The sequence below is a fragment of the Oncorhynchus kisutch genome, unplaced genomic scaffold (genome assembly GCF_002021735.2).
Source record: "Oncorhynchus kisutch isolate 150728-3 unplaced genomic scaffold, Okis_V2 scaffold816, whole genome shotgun sequence".
Lineage (NCBI taxonomy): Eukaryota > Metazoa > Chordata > Actinopteri > Salmoniformes > Salmonidae > Oncorhynchus > Oncorhynchus kisutch.
In genome coordinates this window covers 62,568-84,977 of record NW_022262761.1, presented here as the reverse complement: position 1 = coordinate 84,977, position 22,410 = coordinate 62,568, and the positions used below count along the sequence as shown (strand labels likewise).

Sequence of the window (22,410 nt, the reverse complement as noted above, 5' to 3'; positions counted from 1 at the left end):
GGGGTACTGGTACAGAGTCAATGTGGAGGCTATATTCAGGGGGTACTGGTACAGAGTCAATGTGGAGGCTATATACAGGGGGTACTGGTACAGAGTCAATGTGGAGGCTTTATACAGGGGTAACAGTACAGAGTCAATGTGGAGGCTATATACAGGGGGTACCGGTACAGAGTCAATGTGGAGGCTATATACAGGGGGTACCGGTACAGAGTCAATGTGGAGGCTATATACAGGGGTACTGGTACAGAGTCAATGTGGAGGCTATATACAGGGGGGTACAGGTACAGAGTCAATGTGGAGGCTTTATACAGGGGGTACTGGTACAGAGTCAATGTGGAGGCTATATACAGGGGGTACCAGTACAGAGTCAATGTGGAGGCTTTATACAGGGGGTACTGGTACAGAGTCAATGTGGAGGCTATATACAGGGGGTACCAGTACAGAGTCAATGTGGAGGCTTTATACAGGGGTACCGGTACAGAGTAAATGTGGAGGCTTTATGCAGGGGGTACCGGTACAGAGTCAATGTGGAGGCTTTATACAGGGGGTACTGGTAGTGTAAAAGAGGTCTGGGAAGCCCTTTGATTAGCTGTTCAGGAGTCTTATGCTGTTGAGCTGCCTTTTGGACCTCGACTTGGCGCTCCGGTACCGCTTGGTGAGTGGTAGTGTTGGTTTGTTGCTTACTTAACAAATAAGGAATAATCAAAATGTGAATATATAAAATTCTGATATTTTAATTAGAATACAGCCGTAGATAGAAGTCAACGATCAACATACAACTGATGTCTCTCCTGAGTTGTGAACAAAAGAAAGACAGGATCTTCTGGACCTCATGGTGTCAAACCCTGCATGTGCAGTTTAAAGACCCGGTTATTCTAAACACAAGGTTTCTGAGAACCTGTCTCAGCGGGATGTAAATCTGCCCTGGTTTCAGAGAAAAACAGGCACTGTCTCTCTGTGTCTCGCTGTCATCCACAGGCCCTTTTCTCTTCTCACAGACACGGGTCTGCGGTTTTGGCAGAGAGCTACACACAGAGAGTCCTCAGTATTCAGCTATACAGTGAGTATAAGTACAATGACTCGTAAGCAAATGAATAACAACATAATCATGGTGGGGGTCTTTAGAAGACCCCCAGAATCAACTTGAACCCTTCAGTAAGCAGAGAGAACAGTCTATGACTAGGGTGGCTGGAGTCTTTGACAATATTTAGGAGCTTCCTCTGATACCGCCAGATATAGAGGTCCTGGATGGCAGGAAGCTTGGCCCCAGTGATGTTCTGTACTGACCCAGTCACTTGTGCTTCCTGCTTGTAAGCAGCAAACAGGAGGTTAGAATGATGGTCAGATTTGCCAAATGGAGGGCGAGGGAGAGCTTTGTACGCGTCTCTGTGTGTGGAGGAAAGGGGGTCTAGAGGGAGAGCTTTGTAGACGTCTCTGTGTGTGGAGGAAAGGGGGTCTAGAGGGAGAGCTTTGTAGACGTCTCTGTGTGTGGAGGAAAGGGGGTCTAGAGGGAGAGCTTTGTACGCGTCTCTGTGTGTGGAGGAAAGGGGGTCTAGAGGGAGAGCTTTGTAGACGTCTCTGTGTGTGGAGGAAAGGGGGTCTGGAGGGAGAGCTTTGTACGCGTCTCTGTGTGTGGAGGAAAGGGGGTCTAGAGGGAGAGCTTTGTACGCGTCTCTGTGTGTGGAGGAAAGGGGGTCTAGAGGGAGAGCTTTGTAGACGTCTCTGTGTGTGGAGGAAAGGGGGTCTAGAGGGAGAGCTTTGTAGACGTCTCTGTGTGTGGAGGAAAGGGGGCCTAGAGGGAGAGCTTTGTAGACGTCTCTGTGTGTGGAGGAAAGGGGGTCTAGAGGGAGAGCTTTGTACGCGTCTCTGTGTGTGGAGGAAAGGGGGTCTACAGTTTTTAACATGCTGGTAGAAATGAGGTAAAAGTGATTTGAGTTTCCCTGCATCCCCGGCCATTAGGAACACCTCTGGATGAGCGGTTTCCTGTTTGCTTACGGTGGTATTCAGCTCACTGAGTGGTTTAAGTACCAGCATCTGTCTGTGGTGGTATTCAGCTCACTGAGTGGTTTAAGTGCCAGCATCTGTCTGTGGTGGTATTCAGCTCACTGAGTGGTTTAAGTGCCAGCATCTGTCTGTGGTGGTATTCAGCTCACTGTGTGGTTTAAGTGCCAGCATCTGTCTACGGTGGTATTCAGCTCACTGAGTGGTTTAAGTGCCAGCATCTGTCTGTGGTGGTATTCAGCTCACTGAGTGGTTTAAGTGCCAGCATCTGTCTGTGGTGGTATTCAGCTCACTGAGTGGTTTAAGTGCCAGCATCTGTCTGTGGTGGTATTCAGCTCACTGAGTGGTTTAAGTGCCAGCATCTGTCTGTGGTGGTATTCAGCTCACTGAGTGGTTTAAGTGCCAGCATCTGTCTGTGGTGGTATTCAGCTCACTGTGTGGTTTAAGTGCCAGCATCTGTCTACGGTGGTATTCAGCTCACTGAGTGGTTTAAGTGCCAGCATCTGTCTGTGGTGGTATTCAGCTCACTGAGTGGTTTAAGTGCCAGCATCTGTCTGTGGTGGTATTCAGCTCACTGAGTGGTTTAAGTGCCAGCATCTGTCTGTGGTGGTATTCAGCTCACTGAGTGGTTTAAGTGCCAGCATCTGTCTGCGGTGGTATTCAGCTCACAGAGTGGTTTAAGTGCCAGCATCTGTCTGTGGTGGTATTCAGCTCACTGAGTGGTTTAAGTGCCAGCATCTGTCTGTGGTGGTATTCAGCTCACTGAGTGGTTTAAGTGCCAGCATCTGTCTGTGGTGGTATTCAGCTCACTGAGTGGTTTAAGTGCCAGCATCTGTCTGTGGTGGTATTCAGCTCACTGAGTGGTTTAAGTGCCAGCATCTGTCTGCGGTGGTATTCAGCTCACAGAGTGGTTTAAGTGCCAGCATCTGTCTGTGGTGGTATTCAGCTCACTGAGTGGTTTAAGTGCCAGCATCTGTCTGTGGTGGTATTCAGCTCACTGAGTGGTTTAAGTGCCAGCATCTGTCTGTGGTGGTATTCAGCTCACTGAGTGGTTTAAGTGCCAGCATCTGTCTGCGGTGGTATTCAGCTCACAGAGTGGTTTAAGTGCCAGCATCTGTCTGTGGTGGTATTCAGCTCACTGAGTGGTTTAAGTGCCAGCATCTGTCTGTGGTGGTATTCAGCTCACTGAGTGGTTTAAGTGGCAGCATCTGTCTGCGGTGGTATATTTAAAAAAACATTTTTATTATATTTAACTCGGCAAGTCAGTCAAGAACGGTATATGTTAATGTATATGTATATGTTATATGTTAGCTAAATGTCGGTATAGGGAAAAAATGTTGCAATTGAACGGCCCAGACACGAGACGTCTGTGGCAGGGTCTTCAGGCCATCACGGATTACAAAAAGAAAACCAGCCACATCACAGACACCGACATCTTGAGACACCGACGTCTTGCTTCCAGACAAGCTAAACACCTTCTTCGCCCGCTTTGAGGATAATAAAATGACACTTATGCGGCTCGTTACCAAGGACTGCGGGCCCCCCCTCTCCTTCTCCTTGGCCAACATGAGTAAGACATTTAAACGGGTTAACCCTCGCTAGGCTGCTGGCCCAGACGTCCTCAGAGCATGGACAGACCAGCTGGCTGGGGGTTTACGGATACATTCAATCAATCCCTATCCCAGTCTGCTGTCCCCACGTGCTTCAAGATAGCTTTCTTGGGAACAGGAACAATGGTGGCTAAGGTAACTGAACTAAATGACTATCGCCCCGTAGCACTCACTTCTGTCATCATGAAGTGCTTTGAGAGACTAGTTAAGGATCATATCACCTCCACCTTACCTTCCACCCTAGACCCACTTCAGTTTCCATACCGCCCCAACAGGTCCATAGACTATGCAATCGTCATCACACTGCACATGCCCTGTCCCATCTGGACAAGAGGAATACCCATGTAAGACTGCTGTTCATTGACTACAGCTCAGCATTCAACACTATAGTACCCTCCAAGCTCATCACTAAGCTTAAGGCCCTGGGTCTCAACCCCGCCCTGTGCAATTGGGTCCTGGACATTCTGACAGGTCGCCCCCAGGCGGTGAAGGTAGGAAACAACATCTCTACTTCACTGATCCTCAACACTGTGGCCCCACAAGGGTGAACTGAAATGGTCCACCCTCACAGACAGCATGGTGACGAAGGCGCAACAGCGCCTCTTCAAACTCAGGAGACTGAAGACATTTAACTTGTCACCTAAAACCCTTAAAATCTTTACAGATGCACAATCGAGAGCATCCTGTCGGGCTGTATCACTGCCTGGGACAGTAACTGCACCACCCTCAACCACAAGGCTCTCCAGAGCAAGCTCCAGAGCAAACTACCTGCCCTCCAGGACACCTACACCACCCGATGTCACAGGAAGGCCAAAAAGATCATCAAGGACAACAACCACCCGAGCCACTGCCTGTTCACCCCGCTATCATCCAGAAGGCGAGGTCAGTACAGGTGCATCAAAGCAGGGACAGAGAGAATGAAAAACAACTTATATCTCAAGGCCATTAGACTGTTAAACAGCCATCACTAACATAGAGAGGCTGCTGTCAACTTACAGACTCAAATCTCCACTTTAATAAATGGATTTAATAAAGGTATCACTAGTCACTTTAATAATGTTTACATACCCTACATTACTCATCTCATATGTATATACTGTACTCTATACCATCTAGTGCATCTTGTTTACATACCCTACATTACTCATCTCATATGTATATACTGTACTCTATACCATCTACTGCATCTTGTTTACATACCCTACATTACTCATCTCATATGTATATACTGTACTCTATACCATCTACTGCATCTTGTTTACATACCCTACATTACTCATCTCATATGTATATACTGTACTCTATACCATCTACTGCATCTTGTTTACATACCCTACATTACTCATCTCATATGTATATACTGTACTCTATACCATCTACTGCATCTTGTTTACATACCCTACATTACTCATCTCATATGTATATACTGTACTCTATACCATCTACTGCATCTTGTTTACATACCCTACATTACTCATCTCATATGTATATACTGTACTCTATACCATCTACTGCATCTTGTTTACATACCCTACATTACTCATCTCATATGTATATACTGTACTCTATACCATCTACTGCATCTTGTTTACATACCCTACATTACTCATCTCATATGTATATACTGTACTCTATACCATCTACTGCATCTTGTTTACATACCCTACATTACTCATCTCATATGTATATACTGTACTCTATACCATCTACTGCATCTTGTTTACATACCCTACATTACTCATCTCATATGTATATACTGTACTCTATACCATCTACTGCATCTTGTTTACATACCCTACATTACTCATCTCATATGTATATACTGTACTCTATACCATCTACTGCATCTTGTTTACATACCCTACATTACTCATCTCATATGCATATACTGTACTCTATACCATCTACTGCATCTTGTTTACATACCCTACATTACTCATCTCATATGTATATACTGTACTCTATACCATCTACTGCATCTTGTTTACATACCCTACATTACTCATCTCATATGTATATACTGTACTCTATACCATCTACTGCATCTTGTTTACATACCCTACATTACTCATCTCATATGTATATACTGTACTCTATACCATCTACTGCATCTTGTTTACATACCCTACATTACTCATCTCATATGTATATACTGTACTCTATACCATCTACTGCATCTTGTTTACATACCCTACATTACTCATCTCATATGTATATACTGTACTCTATACCATCTACTGCATCTTGTTTACATACCCTACATTACTCATCTCATATGTATATACTGTACTCTATACCATCTACTGCATCTTGTTTACATACCCTACATTACTCATCTCATATGTATATACTGTACTCTATACCATCTACTGCATCTTGTTTACATACCCTACATTACTCATCTCATATGTATATACTGTACTCTATACCATCTACTGCATCTTGTTTACATACCCTACATTACTCATCTCATATGTATATACTGTACTCTATACCATCTACTGCATCTTGTTTACATACCCTACATTACTCATCTCATATGTATATACTGTACTCTATACCATCTACTGCATCTTGTTTACATACCCTACATTACTCATCTCATATGTATATACTGTACTCTATACCATCTACTGCATCTTGTTTACATACCCTACATTACTCATCTCATATGCATATACTGTACTCTATACCATCTACTGCATCTTGTTTACATACCCTACATTACTCATCTCATATGCATATACTGTACTCTATACCATCTACTGCATCTTGTTTACATACCCTACATTACTCATCTCATATGTATATACTGTACTCTATACCATCTACTGCATCTTGTTTACATACCCTACATTACTCATCTCATATGTATATACTGTACTCTATACCATCTAGTGCATCTTGTTTACATACCCTACATTACTCATCTCATATGTATATACTGTACTCTATACCATCTACTGCATCTTGTTTACATACCCTACATTACTCATCTCATATGTATATACTGTACTCTATACCATCTAGTGCATCTTGTTTACATACCCTACATTACTCATCTCATATGTATATACTGTACTCTATACCATCTAGTGCATCTTGTTTACATACCCTACATTACTCATCTCATATGTATATACTGTACTCTATACCATCTAGTGCATCTTGTTTACATACCCTACATTACTCATCTCATATGTATATACTGTACTCTATACCATCTACTGCATCTTGTTTACATACCCTACATTACTCATCTCATATGTATATACTGTACTCTATACCATCTAGTGCATCTTGTTTACATACCCTACATTACTCATCTCATATGTATATACTGTACTCTATACCATCTAGTGCATCTTGTTTACATACCCTACATTACTCATCTCATATGTATATACTGTACTCTATACCATCTAGTGCATCTTGTTTACATACCCTACATTACTCATCTCATATGTATATACTGTACTCTATACCATCTAGTGCATCTTGTTTACATACCCTACATTACTCATCTCATATGTATATACTGTACTCTATACCATCTAGTGCATCTTGCCTAAGCCACATGGCCATCGCTCATCCATATATTTATATGTAGATATTCTTATTCCATCCCTCTACATTTGTGTGTCAGGTAGTTGCTGAGAAATTGTTCGATTACTTGTCAGATATTACTGCACTGTCGGAACTAGAAGCACAAGCATTTGGCTCCACTCACATTAACATCTGATAACCATGTGTATGTGACCAGTAGAATGTGATTTGATGCAGTGCCTCCACCTAATAAGTAAAGATATGTATTTACTGACTTGGGTCTATGGTGGAAAAATGGCTGTCATGTTTATCTAGTGTATCTACGTATTTAACTAAAGTCTGTTATGTTTATCTAGTGTATCTATGTATTTAATTAGTCTAATAATGTTTATCTAGTGTATCTATGTATTTAATTAGTCTGTAATAATGTTTATCTAGTGTATCTACGTATTTAACTAAAGTCTGTTATGTTTATCTAGTGTATCTATGTATTTAATTAGTCTAATAATGTTTATCTAGTGTATCTATGTATTTAATTAAAGTCACATGATGTTCTGATGAGACTTGCTCCCTCTGCTAGAACACTTCCCCTTTGTCTACATGACTGACTCATGGTTCCACATCCTGTTATTTAGCAGTAGACTGAACTAAGCTGTGAGAGACGAGCAGGACAAATGGTTGTGGTTCTCTTGAGAAACAGTGTTGAGACATTGAGCTCTGAGAAATGGTGTGACATTTCTCAACCAGACCTCACCACAAAAGTCACAATGTGGAAAGATGAACATTTCTTTACAGAGGAGATTATATATCATTTAATTTATTAGCTTACATCTATTTTTGTTTATCTCAATCGCTCAGTTCCATAGGTCAGGGTCAAACTGAGCTGAGCCAATAGTGGAAGAGGTTACTGGTTGACTTGACTATATTCAGTTGACTGTATGTTACTATGTCAGCCCTCTGTCTTTTAACACCTCACGCCCTTTCTCTCACCCCCCCCCCCCTCTCTTGTTCTCTCTCTTCCTGACATGTAGCATCAGGCCTGTTGATCTTGACTCAGCTCACAGACCTCTAGCATCTACACCCCTCCCTTCTCCTACTCTAACATGACACCAATATAATATATAATACATCATATATACTCTCATTCATTTACATAGAGACAGATACAATCAATCATTGACACACTGAATATACAACAGTCAGATGCAGGACACCATCACCAATGTTCCCTCTAACTTTCTCCGTCACTGAGCAGATTTCAGGTCTTCCAGTGTGTGTTTACTGTGAACACAGAGGCTGTACCCCCTTTAACTTACAGTTAACAGTGGAAAAGTGGGCTACTGTGGCTATTTGGTCATAATGTAGATCTACCAGAGTGACCTACCATCAAAAACTATGGAGAAAATACATCCCATAACATTTTAACATGTAAACAGCTGTATGTCCCAAAATACAACACTGCCCCTTTAAGACAAATAGCTTTTTACTGACTGGATTTTCTGCCGCACCGGTCTGTGTCGAGTACAGGATGAGTCGTGTCAATGCAATAGAATCCTACTCCGATGCGTCCTGTCTACAACATCTCTTACATAGTTGGTTTAGTTTCGGTTTGTTGCAGTGAAAGTGGATAATATTCCGTTGATAACGTTTACCAGAGTAAAGGGACACGTTGGTGTTAACAGGGAAAACTCTAGAACAGTCGGCACCAACCTTTGAGTCAAAATGCAAGCCGAGATCTACCAATCAGCTTTTCTTTTTAACGCGACTTAAAAAACGTACGCCTATACAACATTAACCAATTAAAAACATTACTGTAGCAATGAGTTTTGTGCAGTAAGCTACAGGCCCAATACATTATCACCGTTTGACGGAGAAGTCAGTCACTGGCCGCGGACAGCATTTGGTAAACTAACACACCTCCTCCCTGCTCCGTTTTCATCTCCGTCAGCAATGTGTCGACACACAGTTAATTTAGCGATCTCAGTTCATACAATACACACATTATTCTTAACTTCAGTAACAATATGGTACAAGGATGAGGCAGAAAATCATTCATGTTTTATTCATGTGACGTTTATTGTACTTATTAATGTTTTGGAGTAGCGCTCTGTGTGATTGTTTCTGTTCCTCTCTCGGTCTCTGTAACTTCCGGGTTTGCTGGAATAAGGACACGAGATTCTTCTATGGTATAATTGCGTTCGCAACAATATGTTCATTCCGCCACCTACGTTTCAGGTGGATAATACGTCTCCAAACAGGATAAACATTTAATCAACAAAAATAAAATGACAAATTCCATACAAACTATCATGTTAATTAAAGTAAATCAGCCTGCTTTTATATTTGAATCAGGTCCCAGGCTCAGAAGGATCCTGTGATGAGGGACATTTCCTGGTGACAGTCGTCCTTCAAGTGCTTTTGCCATTAAGTCTTGGAGGCCCAAAAACTTCTCGGCTGCAGTTATAATGATTTCCAACTTCTTGGACACTTCTGCAGTACAATTAATAACTGTGGCTGTAAATGTTACAAAAATCACCTTCTCCACAATAAGTGTTTCCAGATCACTTGATTGACGTACAACATTTACAACTGGTTGTGGTTCATCCACCTCCATCTCTTCTTCAGAACTGTGGCCTCTTTTCCCTTCAACTCTCTTCATCACCTCCACATAGGAGACTTACTGTACAGCCCTGATCCTTGACTCCTCAACCTCTTTCACCCTAACAGGGTACAGCCCTGACCGCAATGCCTGTCCTGACTCTGAGCCCACCTGCCTGACCGCTCTGCCTGTCCTGACTCTGAGCCCACCTGCCTGACCACTCTGCCTGTCCTGACTCTGAGCCCATCTGCCTGACCACTCTGCCTGTCCTGACTCTGAGCCCACCTGCCTGACCTCTTTCACCCTAACAGGGCATTCTGGGAAATCAGGAATATGAAACTTCTGTCACTTTTTACACGAACGCTCTTATGGCGTATCTTATATATCCCAACTTTACATATAGTGGTAAATACTCATCAAACACCAACAATACTGATTAACAGCTACATTCTCCATAGGGGTCAATGATACAGATAACAGCTACATTCTCCATAGGGGTCAAACAGCTACATTCTCCATAGGGGTCAATGATACAGATAAACAGCTACATTCTCCATAGGGGTCAAACAGCTACATTCTCCATAGGGGTCAAACAGCTACATTCTCCATAGGGGTCAATGATACAGATAAACAGCTACATTCTCCATAGGGGTCAAACAGCTACATTCTCCATAGGGGTCAATGATACAGATAAACAGCTACATTCTCCATAGAGGTCAATGATACAGATAAACAGCTACATTCTCCATAGGGGTCAATGATACAGATAAACAGCTACATTCTCCATAGGGGTCAATGATACAGATAAACAGCTACATTCTCCATAGGGGTCAATGATACAGACAAACAGCTACATTCTCCATAGGGGTCAATGATACAGATAAACAGTCCGACGTTACACCAGAGATATCAACACCATTCCACTCCTGGTTACTATGACTAGACCATATAGACACCATACCACTCCTGGTTACTATGACTAGATCATATCAACACCATACCACTCCTGGTTACTATGACTACACCATATCAACACCATTCCACTCCTGGTTACTATGACTAGATCATATCAACACCATTCCACTCCTGGTTACTATGACTAGACCATATCAACGCCACACCACTCCTGGTTACTATGACTAGATCATATCAACACCATTCCACTCCTGGTTACTATGACTAGATCATATCAACACCATTCCACTCCTGGTTACTATGACTAGATCATATCAACACCATTCCACTCCTAGTTACTATGACTACACCATATCAACACCATACCACTCCTGGTTACTATGACTACACCATATCAACACCATTCCACTCCTGGTTACTAAGACTAGATCATATCAACACCATTCCACTCCTGGTTACTATGACTAGATCATATCAACACCATTCCACTCCTGGTTACTAAGACTAGATCATATCAACACCATTCCACTCCTGGTTACTATGACTAGATCATATCAACACAATACCACTCCTGGTTACTATGACTAGATCATATCAACACCATTCCACTCCTGGTTACTATGACTAGATCATATCAACACCATACTACTCCTGGTTACTATGACTAGATCATATCAACACCATACCACTCCTGGTTACTATGACTAGATCATATCAACACCATACCACTCCTGGTTACTATGACTACACCATATCAACACCATTCCACTCCTGGTTACTATGACTAGATCATATCAACACAATTCCACTCCTGGTTACTATGACTAGATCATATCAAAACCATTCCACTCCTGGTTACTATGACTAGATCATATCAACACCATTCCACTCCTGGTTACTATGACTAGATCATATCAACACCATACCACTCCTGGTTACTATGACTAGATCATATCAACACCATACCACTCCTGGTTACTATGACTAGATCATATCAACACCATACCACTCCTGGTTACTATGACTAGATCATATCAACACCATAAAACTCCTGGTTACTATGACTAGATCATATCAACACCATACCACTCCTGGTTACTATGACTACACCATATCAACGCCACACCACTCCTGGTTACTATGACTACACCATATCAACACCATAGCACTACTGGTTACTATGACTACACCATATCAACACCATAGCACTACTGGTTACTATGACTACACCATATCAATGCCACACCACTCCTGGTTACTATGACTACACCATACCACTCCTGGTTACTATGACTACACCATACCACTCCTGGTTACTGTGACTATATGATATCAATGCCACACCACTCCTGGTTACTATGACTACACCATTTCAACGCCACACCACTCCTGGTTACTATGACTACACCATACCACTCCTGGTTACTATGACTATATGATATCAACGCCACACCACTCCTGGTTACTATGACTACACCATATCAACACCATACCACTCCTGGTTACTATGACTACACCATATCAACACCATAGCACTACTGGTTACTATGACTTCACCATATCAACACCATAGCACTACTGGTTACTATGACTACACAATATCAACACCATACCACTCCTGGTTACTATGACTACACCATATCAACACCATAGCACTACTGGTTACTATGACTACACAATATCAACACCATACCACTCCTGGTTACTATGACTACACCATATCAACACCATACCACTCCTGGTTACTATGACTACACCATACCACTCCTGGTTACTATGACTACACCATATCAACACAATACCACTCCTGGTTACTATGACTACATCAAATCAACACCATACCACTCCTGGTTACTATGACTGCATCCACAATTCCACACCTTCTTCTTACCCACAGGCCAACTTCATGACATTGTGTAATGATTCAATGACTCTCCATCCAATTTTCTGCTGCTGTTGTGCAACATTGTGACGCCACTGACATGTTTACAGGTTGCCATGCCGACGAAAGAGAAGGTGTTTTCATTCTGTAACAAGGCCTTCACTTCAGTCTGGATGGCTGCTTGACTGCAGACAGGTTACACAGTATCAGTGGAGGTGTTAGGCTGTTTCTGCTCTCCTCCCAACTACTAATGGAATTGTCCTGCCAATGCAACGTATGAAAATGTATCCAGTCACTACTGTAAGTCTCTCTGGATAAGAGCGTCTGCTAAATGACTCACATGTTCAATGTAATGTTCAGTTTGACAATATCAATGGAATAGACCAAAGCAGAGCCATGTATTTAGATATGAACAGATATGTCGATGGAGGATAATGTCAGTATTTAGCTACGTTATTAGCTGTTTTGCTCACCAAAGGTGGAACAAAGTGAAACTGTTGATGTCAAAGCCTCAGTTCCGGGAGAGTAGTGGGTGAAACCATTCACCTCAGGAAAAGGGGTGATATAAATAACGTTTCCTTTCATTATGTGTTACTGAATTCATTAAAATATTTGCTGCCATTGTAGTAATGTTGGTAATACTTGAGGTCTTCGGACTTACCATTTTTGTATAATTTTCTTTGAAAGAACAACTAGTGTGTTTTGAGTGCTTCTCCCCTATTTGGGAAGTTGGTCTGCCCGCTCCTCAGTCTGACAGATATTCTGAGAGCAGGTTCGAGTCCTCTTCCTCTGGACATAAACACTGGCTCAAACTATATAACACAATAGTGGTTTTGGAAATCTGGTTCATATATCCTAAAGTCAATAGCGAATGTGGCTCTGTAGATATTTATTTAGCCGTTCATGAATTGAAGACCTATTTCAGCCAGGTAACCAAGTTGTTGCTGTCTTAGCTAGCCGTGTTAATGACGAGCTAACGAGCACCGTTGGTCTCTGCACTACAATGTCCCGCTAGTTATTACCAGCAGGTGATTTACTAGCAGGGGACTTATTGAAATATTAAGTGAATGTTTATTTTCTTACTACCTTAAAAGGTTTATATAAAAGGGTTGTACTTGTGCTCTGTATTTATGGATTAATATCACTTCACATTGAGGGTTTGTATCAATAACGTTACTGTTGTTCCTATCTAACAGATATCTTGTGTCTTACCTAACCATGTATCACTACTGTTGTTCCTATCTAACAGATATCTTGTGTCCTACCTAACCATGTATCACTACTGTTGTTCCTATCTAACAGATATCTTGTGTCCTACCTAACCATGTATCACTACTGTTGTTCCTGTACTACAGAAACACTGCTAATCCAACAATAGTGCTAGGGGCCTGTACTATATAAACACTGCTAATACAACAATAGTACTAGGTACCTGTGCTATATAAACACTGCTAATCCAACAATAGTGCTAGGTGTCTGTACTATATAAACACTGCTAATCCAACAATAGTGCTAGGTGTCTGTACTATATAAACACTGCTAATCCAACAATAGTGTAGGTGTCTGTACTATATAAACACTGCTAATCCAACAATAGTGCTAGGTGTCTGTACTATATAAACACTGCTAATCCAACAATAGTGCTAGGTGCCTGTACTATATAAACACTGCTAATCCAACAATAGTGCTAGGTGTCTGTACTATATAAACACTGCTAATCCAACAATAGTGCTAGGTGCCTGTACTTGGTCTACTATTATCCTACGGAACAGTACAGCTTGGGTTGGTCTACTATTATCCTACTGAACAGTACAGCTTGGGTGTGTCTACTATTATCCTACTGAACAGTACAACTTGGGTTGGTCTACTATTATCCTACTGAACAGTACAGCTTGGGTTGGTCTACTATTATCCTACTGAACAGTACAGCTTGGGTTGGTCTACTATTATCCTACTGAACAGTACAGTTTGGGTTGGTCTACTATTATCCTACTGAACAGTACAACTTGGGTTGGTCTACTATTATCCTACTGAACAGTACAGCTTGGGTTGGTCTACTATTATCCTACTGAACAGTACAGCTTGGGTTGGTCTACTATTATCCTACTGAACAGTACAGCTTGGGTTGGTCTACTATTATCCTACTGAACAGTACCACTTGGGTTGGTCTACTATTATCCTACTGAACAGTACAGCTTGGGTTGGCCTGTAACAAGTAATTCAAGAGTAAAAAGTAATTAAAGAGCAACAGTAAAATAACAATAGCAGGACTATATACAGGTCTCAGACTGATCTCAGTTAATTCATACTGTATGTTGTAGTCTGTCCAAGAGGGGAATCACACAGACTGATCTCAGTTAATTCATACTGTATGTTGTAGTCTGTCCAAGAAGGGAATCACACAGACTGATCTCAGTTAATTCATACTGTATGTTGTAGTCTGTCCAAGAGGGGAATCACAGAGACTGATCTCAGTTAATTCATACTGTATGTTGTAGTCTGTCTAATAATTAAATCACACAAGACTGACAGCCTGAAATTTTATTAAAAGCATTCAGTTGAGTACATGGCAGTTTAGAGACCAACATCACAACAATAATCTACTTCATAATCAATATCATAACATTTATAATCAATAACATCATGAGGTAAACAACAACAAACCCCTTTATTAAAAAATGTTTCAAAATACAAAGAATGAACAGATGATTATAATAATACCTGGACTAATAATGGAAACACTTCCAGATGAAGAATCTAAGAGACACTAAATAAGATAAAGAATCTAAGAGACACTAAATAAGATAAAGAATCTAAGAGACACTAAATAAGATAAAGAATCTAAGAGACACTAAAGAAGATAAAGAATCTAAGAGACACTAAATAAGATAAAGAATCTAAGAGACACTAAATAAGAAAACAGACGTAATTGGGCTACTCTCTTAAAATAATTAAAAAACGATTGTTACCAAAATCACGTTACCGAATTCCCATGTTAACAAAACAACATTTTCCCCCAAAACCCATGTTCCCCAAAAACCCATGTTCCCCAAAACCCCATGTTACCCAAAATCCAATTTTCCCAAAACCACATGTTACCCCAAACCCCATGTTACCGAAACCCCATGTTACCGAAACCCCATGATACCCCAAACTCCATATTAACAAAACCCCATGTTACCCCAAACCCCATGTTACCCATAACCCCATGTTACCCCAAACCCCATGTTACCCAAAACCCATGTTACCCAAAACCCCATGTTACCCAAACCTCATGTTATCCAAAACCCCATGTTACCCAAAGTCCCAAGTTACCCAAACCCCATGTTACCCAAACCCCATGTTACCCAAACCCCATGTTACCCAAAAACCATGTTACCCAAACCCCATGTTACCAAAACCCCATGTTACCCAGAACCCCATGTTACCCAAAACCCCATGTTACCCAAAACCCCATGTTACCAAAGAATCTAAGAGACACTAAATAAGACAAAGACATGAAGACAAAAGCAGAAAAGCATTTCTTTTATCAATCAATTTCAGTCACTCCTTTTAGATTTCTTCCAAGGTTCTAGAAAGATAAACTAATTCTGAACTTGTTATTAAAATTAGAACCACTTCAGGTTTGTCACCACATTTTAAACACCAGTCCACTGCTGACCATCGATTTAAAACACAAAACTGACCTAAGATCAGCATGTAGGGTCATCTTCATTCTACTCCTACTCCGTCCCCTGGGCTGCTCTCTCCTCTCACGGTCCAGCTTCAGCTCTGGAGCTCAGAGAGACCATCTCCATGGCATTGACATAAAGATCCATGCTGCTCACCCTGTTCACTCTCTTCTGCCTCCTGGTGGGCTAGGGAGACACAGCACCAACAGTCAGACATTTACTCTCTAGTATCTCCACCCTCTCCCTCTAGTTTAAATGACTTGTAACGTCTGAGTAAATGTCTTTACCTTGTAGTACAGGTAGGAGGTGGTGATGGATGTCAGTAGGATCAGCAGCACTACAACGTGTCTGATGATGAAGGCTGGCAGAGGAGAGGCTGCAAACAGAAACACCTTTGATGAGGGGACTGATCATCATCACATAGATCTGTGGGAAATCTGTCAATGACAAAGTTATAAGTCTGGTTCGTGTTCAGTTACCTGTGATGGTGAGGGAGAGGAGCTCACTCTCAGAGGAGAAGTTATGAGAGAAAACATAATTCTCATAAACACAGCTGTAGTTCCCGTGGTGGGAGTCATCTGCAGCAGGGAAGAGGAAGGCAGCAGAGTGATTGACAGCTGGCTGGGTCTGGGTTCTGTTGGAGCCGGTGAACGTGAGGAGGAAGGAGCCTCCTGGGTACTGTGGCTGAGTGGAGCAGGTGATGGTGAAGTTGTAGCCCCTGAACATCTCAGGCCCCTGGTGGCCCCTGGAGACCCCTCCCATTGGGTCAGTCAGGAAGATATCAGGCTGGACAAGGAGATCTGTAACAATAAAAGAGAACAAGACAAACCTCTTCAACTAGTTTCCTATAGATTTGACAATAACATCAGCATGTAACAGTGCCAGCCACCCTCCCTCACAGGGCAACATGAGTAGTGGGCCTACAGTCACTGAGACAACATATGTTGATATCAGGCTGAAGCAGGACATCTGGAACAAGAGGAGAGAAAAAGAAAACGTAGCTCCTCAACTACTTTCCTCATTTAGATGTGACAATAACATGACATGTGACAGTGGTAGTGAGTAGAGACGTTCACTGAGATAACACTCAAATACAAAAGCATTCTGGGATATTTAAGTTGCATTTGATTCCTACTTGACTGAGTGATCTATTTAGTAAAGCAGACTGACAAGTTAAACAGTCATCATGAGAGGTGCAGAGGAAGTTGTATGAATGAAGGAAATCAGTTGAATATAATTAGAATATGTTGTTATGACCTGAGCAGATCACTGTGAGTCCAGGAGGGAGATAATATGATCTTCCACATTCCCTCAGTGCAGATTCATCCCCTTCACAGAAAACTCCAAACCCTACAGTGGTGTTTCTAGGTAGTGCTGAAACAGCGGAGCCACAACCCATCTGTCTACACACTACTGCAGATAAAAACATCCTGGTCCTGCCCCAGTCTGAAGCTCCCACACTGCTCCACTCTCCCTGGTCGTACCACTCCACTCCACCAGCACAGCGACTGCCTCCTCCCACCAGCTTCACATCATCAGGCTCTGAGAAAAGAAAAGAGAGAGACAGTAATCTTACTATTTTCTCACTAAAACACAACTATATTGTCTCTCATATTCTTCACTCCTGGTGAGAAACAATGTTGATTGAGTGACAAACTGTTTCTTACCTGAGCAGGTGAGTCCAACAGCATTACCAGGTAGGCAGGTGTTGTGTTTTCTGTCTGAGGTGTCACAGTCCAGGAGAAGGGACTCTTTGCCTTTACACTGGAACTCTTTATTCCAGGTCTGACCCCCATAGAGCCCCCCCTGTAGAGCTGCAGGAGCCCCACAGCCAACATCCCTACAGACTACCTCTGCATCCTGCCGGTCAAAGTCAGCTTCACACACTGAGGCCCAGGACTGATTGGACTTCACCTCCACTCTTCCAGAGCAGAGACCAGGTCCATCCACAAGCCGCACAGACTCTGGAGAAAAAGAGTTGGTTGAACATTCAATCAGTTTTGTTGATGACACTGTCAAGGACTCAACACAAATATGTTGGATAAAAGATAGTAGTTTGCTATGTTTGATACTGTAAGAGGTAGAAATGGGTTCTTAGTCACTCAGGATCAGGTTGGGAATAATGCAGGCAGGAGACAGGAATAAGTTCACTTCACTTTATAGAAAATAAACAGCTGGACATCCATCAGGCAGCTTCACTTCAGTAACATCTGAACTACAATGATCTGCCCATGAACATCTCCCATAAACCAATATGACAAACACAAATATAATGTTTAAATACATCTGACATCTCTCCCTCTATTTAAATGAAATAAAAACACATAAAACATGATACATGGTAATATTGTATAATGTATAAATAAATCTCTCAATATGACCAGTCTCTTACCTGAACAGGTCACATGATGATAATATTTACCATAACAGAAACCAGGTCCTTCTATGATGCCACACTGTCTAATAGAAGACTCATTTCTCCTACAACCATATAGTGTTACTCCTCTTCTTCCATCTTCAATCAGAGGTCCTCTAGATACAGATACAGGATTCCCACAATCCAGCTCTCTACACACAACCTTAGTCTCTCTCATCATGCTCCACCACCTAGGACATAGACTCAACCTCTCTCCTCTGTAAAAGACTTCCACTATCCCAGAACAGGAAGTGGTCCCATCCACCAGTCTGACAGAGAGTTCAGCTGTAAACAGCAGAGAGGAAAACACAGTGGTGAGGACAGATGATGACAGTGATTCTGTTATTCTAACAGCAGTGATGCTTTGTGGTTGACAAGTATTAGTAGTTCCATAAAACACTACTTGTTATTGGGGTTTAGAATGGTTTGTATGGACACATGAATTTCTCCATGTGGGATAATAAAGTTGACTAATATTGAACTGCTATAATCACTGTATATTTATACTCTACCTACCTGGTGGACTGACACTTTGAGCCTGGAGATCTGAGGAGAAAGAGAGAGACAGAGGAGAAAGAGACAGAGGAGAAAGAGAGGTTAAATGAACATCAACATGACCTTTCATGATGTGATGGGGAAGACAGGTTTATCATGAGGTTTCACACGTGTTTGGTTACATCGTGCCAATGTTCTTCTTAGTGATAAAACAGCAAACATTAGGAGTGTTTACTCAGACCCACATATATAATAACTATACTATATTCATTTGCTTTTAGTACTAACACATGAATCATATCATGTTTGCAGGTCATGTGTTGTTTTGAGCCCCTCCTCTCCTCTCCTCCCCTCTTCTCCCCCTTCCCATCTCATCTTCTCCCCCTCTCCCCTCTCCTCTTCCTCCCCTCTCCTCTACTCTCCTTCCCCCTCTTCTCCTCCCCTCTTCTCCCCTTCCCATCTCATCTTCTCCCCCTCTCCTCTCCTCCCCCTCTTCTCCCCCTTCCCATCTCATCTTCTCCCCCTCTCCTCTCCTCTCCTCCCCTCTTCTCCCCCTTCCCATCTCATCTTCTCCCCCTCTCCTCTCCTCCCCTCTTCTCCCCCTTCCCATCTCATCTTCTCCCCCTCTCCTCTTCTCCCCCTTCCCATCTCATCTTCTCCCCCTCTCCTCTCTCCTCTTCTCCCCCTCTCCTTCCCCCTACCCTCCTACCTTATTATTATCTATCCTGATGTCTAGTCACTTTACCCTGCCTTCATGTACATATCTACCTCAAATACCTTATTATTATCTATCCTGATGTCTAGTCACTTCACCCTGCCTTCATGTACATATCTACCTCAAATACCTTATTATTATCTATCCTGATGTCTAGTCACTTTACCCTGCCTTCATGTACATATCTACCTCAAATACCTTATTATTATCTATCCTGATGTCTAGTCACTTTACCCTGCCTTCATGTACACATCTACCTCAAATACCTTATTATTATCTATCCTGATGTCTAGTCACTTCACCCTGCCTTCATGTACATATCTACCTCAAATACCTTATTATTATCTATCCTGATGTCTAGTCACTTTACCCTGCCTTCATGTACATATCTACCTCAAATACCTTATTATTATCTATTCTGATGTCTAGTCACTTTACCCTGCCTTCATGTACATATTGGTGCATTAGGAAAGTATTCAGACCCCTTGTCTTTTCTAATTTTGTTACTTTATAGCCTTATTCTAATATTAATTTAAAAACAATCATCATCAATCTACACACAATACCCCATAATTACATCACAACACCCCATAATGACATCACAATACCCCATAATGACATCACAATACCCCATAATGACACAGAAAAAACAGGTATTTAGAAATGCTTGCTAATTTATTAGAAGTAAAAAACAGAAAAACCCTATTGTTCAAAAGTTTGGTGTCACTTAGAAATGTCCTTGTTTTTGAAAGAAAAGCACATTTGTTGTCCATTAAAATAACATCAAATTGATCAGAAATATAGTGTAGACATTGTTAATGTTGTAAATGACTATTGTAGCTGGAAACAACAGATTTTTTATGGAATATCTACACAGGTGTTCAGAGGCACATTATCAGCAACCATCACTCCTGTGTTCCAATGGCACATTGTGTTAGCTAATCCAAGTTTATCATTTTAAAAGGATAATTGATCATTAGTAAATACTTTTGCAATTATGTTATCATAGCTGAAAACTGTTGTCCTGATTAAAGAAGCAATAAAACTGTCCTTGTTTAGACTAGTTGAGTGTCTGGAGCATCAGCATTTGTGGTTTCGATTACAGGCTCAAAATGGCCAGAAACAAAGAACTTTCTTCTGAAACTCGTCAGTCTATTCTTGTTCTGATAAATTAAAGCTATTCCATGTGAGAAATTGCCAAGAAACTGAAGATCTCGTACAACACTGTGTACTACTCCATTCATAGAACAGCGCAAACTGGCCCTAACCAGAACAGAAAGAGGAGTGGGAGGCCCCGGTGCACAACTGAGCAAGAGGACAAGTACATTAGAGAGTCTAGTTTGAGAAACAGATGCCTCACAAGTCCTCAACTGGCAACTTCATTAAATAGTACCCGCAAAACACCAGTCTCAACGTAAACAGTGAAGAGGTGACTCCGGGATGCTGGCCTTCTAGGCAGAGTTCCTCTGTCCAGTGTCTGTGTTCTTTTGCCCATCTTAATCTTTTATTGGCCAGTCTGAGATATGGCTTTTTCTTTGCAACTCTGCCTTCAAGAATCTTCCTAGAGCTGGTCGACCGGCCAAACTGAGTAATCGGGGGAGAAGGGCCTTGGTCAAGGAGGTGACCAAGAACCCGGTGGTCACCCTGACAGAGCTCCAGTGTTCCTCTGTGGAGATGAGAGAACCTTCCAGAAGGACAACAATCTCTGCAGAACTCCACCAATCAGGCCGTTATGGTAGAATGGCCAGACGGAAGCCACTCCTCAGTAAAAGGAACATGACAGCCCGCTGGGAGTTTGCCAAAAGGTGCCACAAGGCACCTAAAGACTCTCAGACCATCAGAAACAAGATCCTCTGGTCTGAAGTAACCAAGATTCTTTGGCCTGAATGATAAGCGTCACATCTGGAGGAAGCCTGGCATGAATAATGGAATATATTTCAGCAGCTTTTTTTTGCAAACATTTCTAAAAAACGGTTTTTGGTTTGCTATTATGGAGTATAGTGATGTTAGTATGGAGTATAGTGATGTTAGTATGGAGTATAGCGATGTCATTATGGGGTATAGTGATGCTAGTATGGAGTATAGTGATGTTAGTATGGAGTATAGTGAGGTCATTATGGGGTATAGTGGTGTCATTGTGGGGTTTAGTGATGTTAGTATGGAGTATAGTGAGGTCATTATGGGGTATAGTGATGTCATTATGGGGTATAGTGATGTTAGTATGGGGTATAGCGATGTCATTATGGGGTATAGTGAGGTCATTATGGGGTATAGTGATGTTAGTATGGGGTATAGTGATGTTAGTATGGAGTATAGTGATGTTAGTATGGAGTATAGTGAGGTCATTATGGGGTATAGTGATGTTAGTATGGAGTATAGTGAGGTCATTATGGGGTATAGTGATGTTAGTATGGAGTATAGTGATGTCATTATGGGGTATACTGATGTCATTATGGGGTATAGTGATGTCATTATGGGGTATACTGATGTCATTATGGGGTATAGTGATGTCATTATGGGGTATAGTGATGTTAGTATGGAGTATAGTGAGGTCATTATG

General features: G+C 41.8%; 1 pseudogene; it reads right to left on the bottom strand.

Annotated features, from left to right (window-relative positions):
* Window positions 1–16,083: 16,083 nt before the first annotated feature.
* On the bottom strand, window positions 16,084–18,180 carry LOC116362211 (scavenger receptor cysteine-rich type 1 protein M130-like; annotated as a pseudogene).
* Between the last annotated feature and the right edge of the window lie 4,230 nt (window positions 18,181–22,410).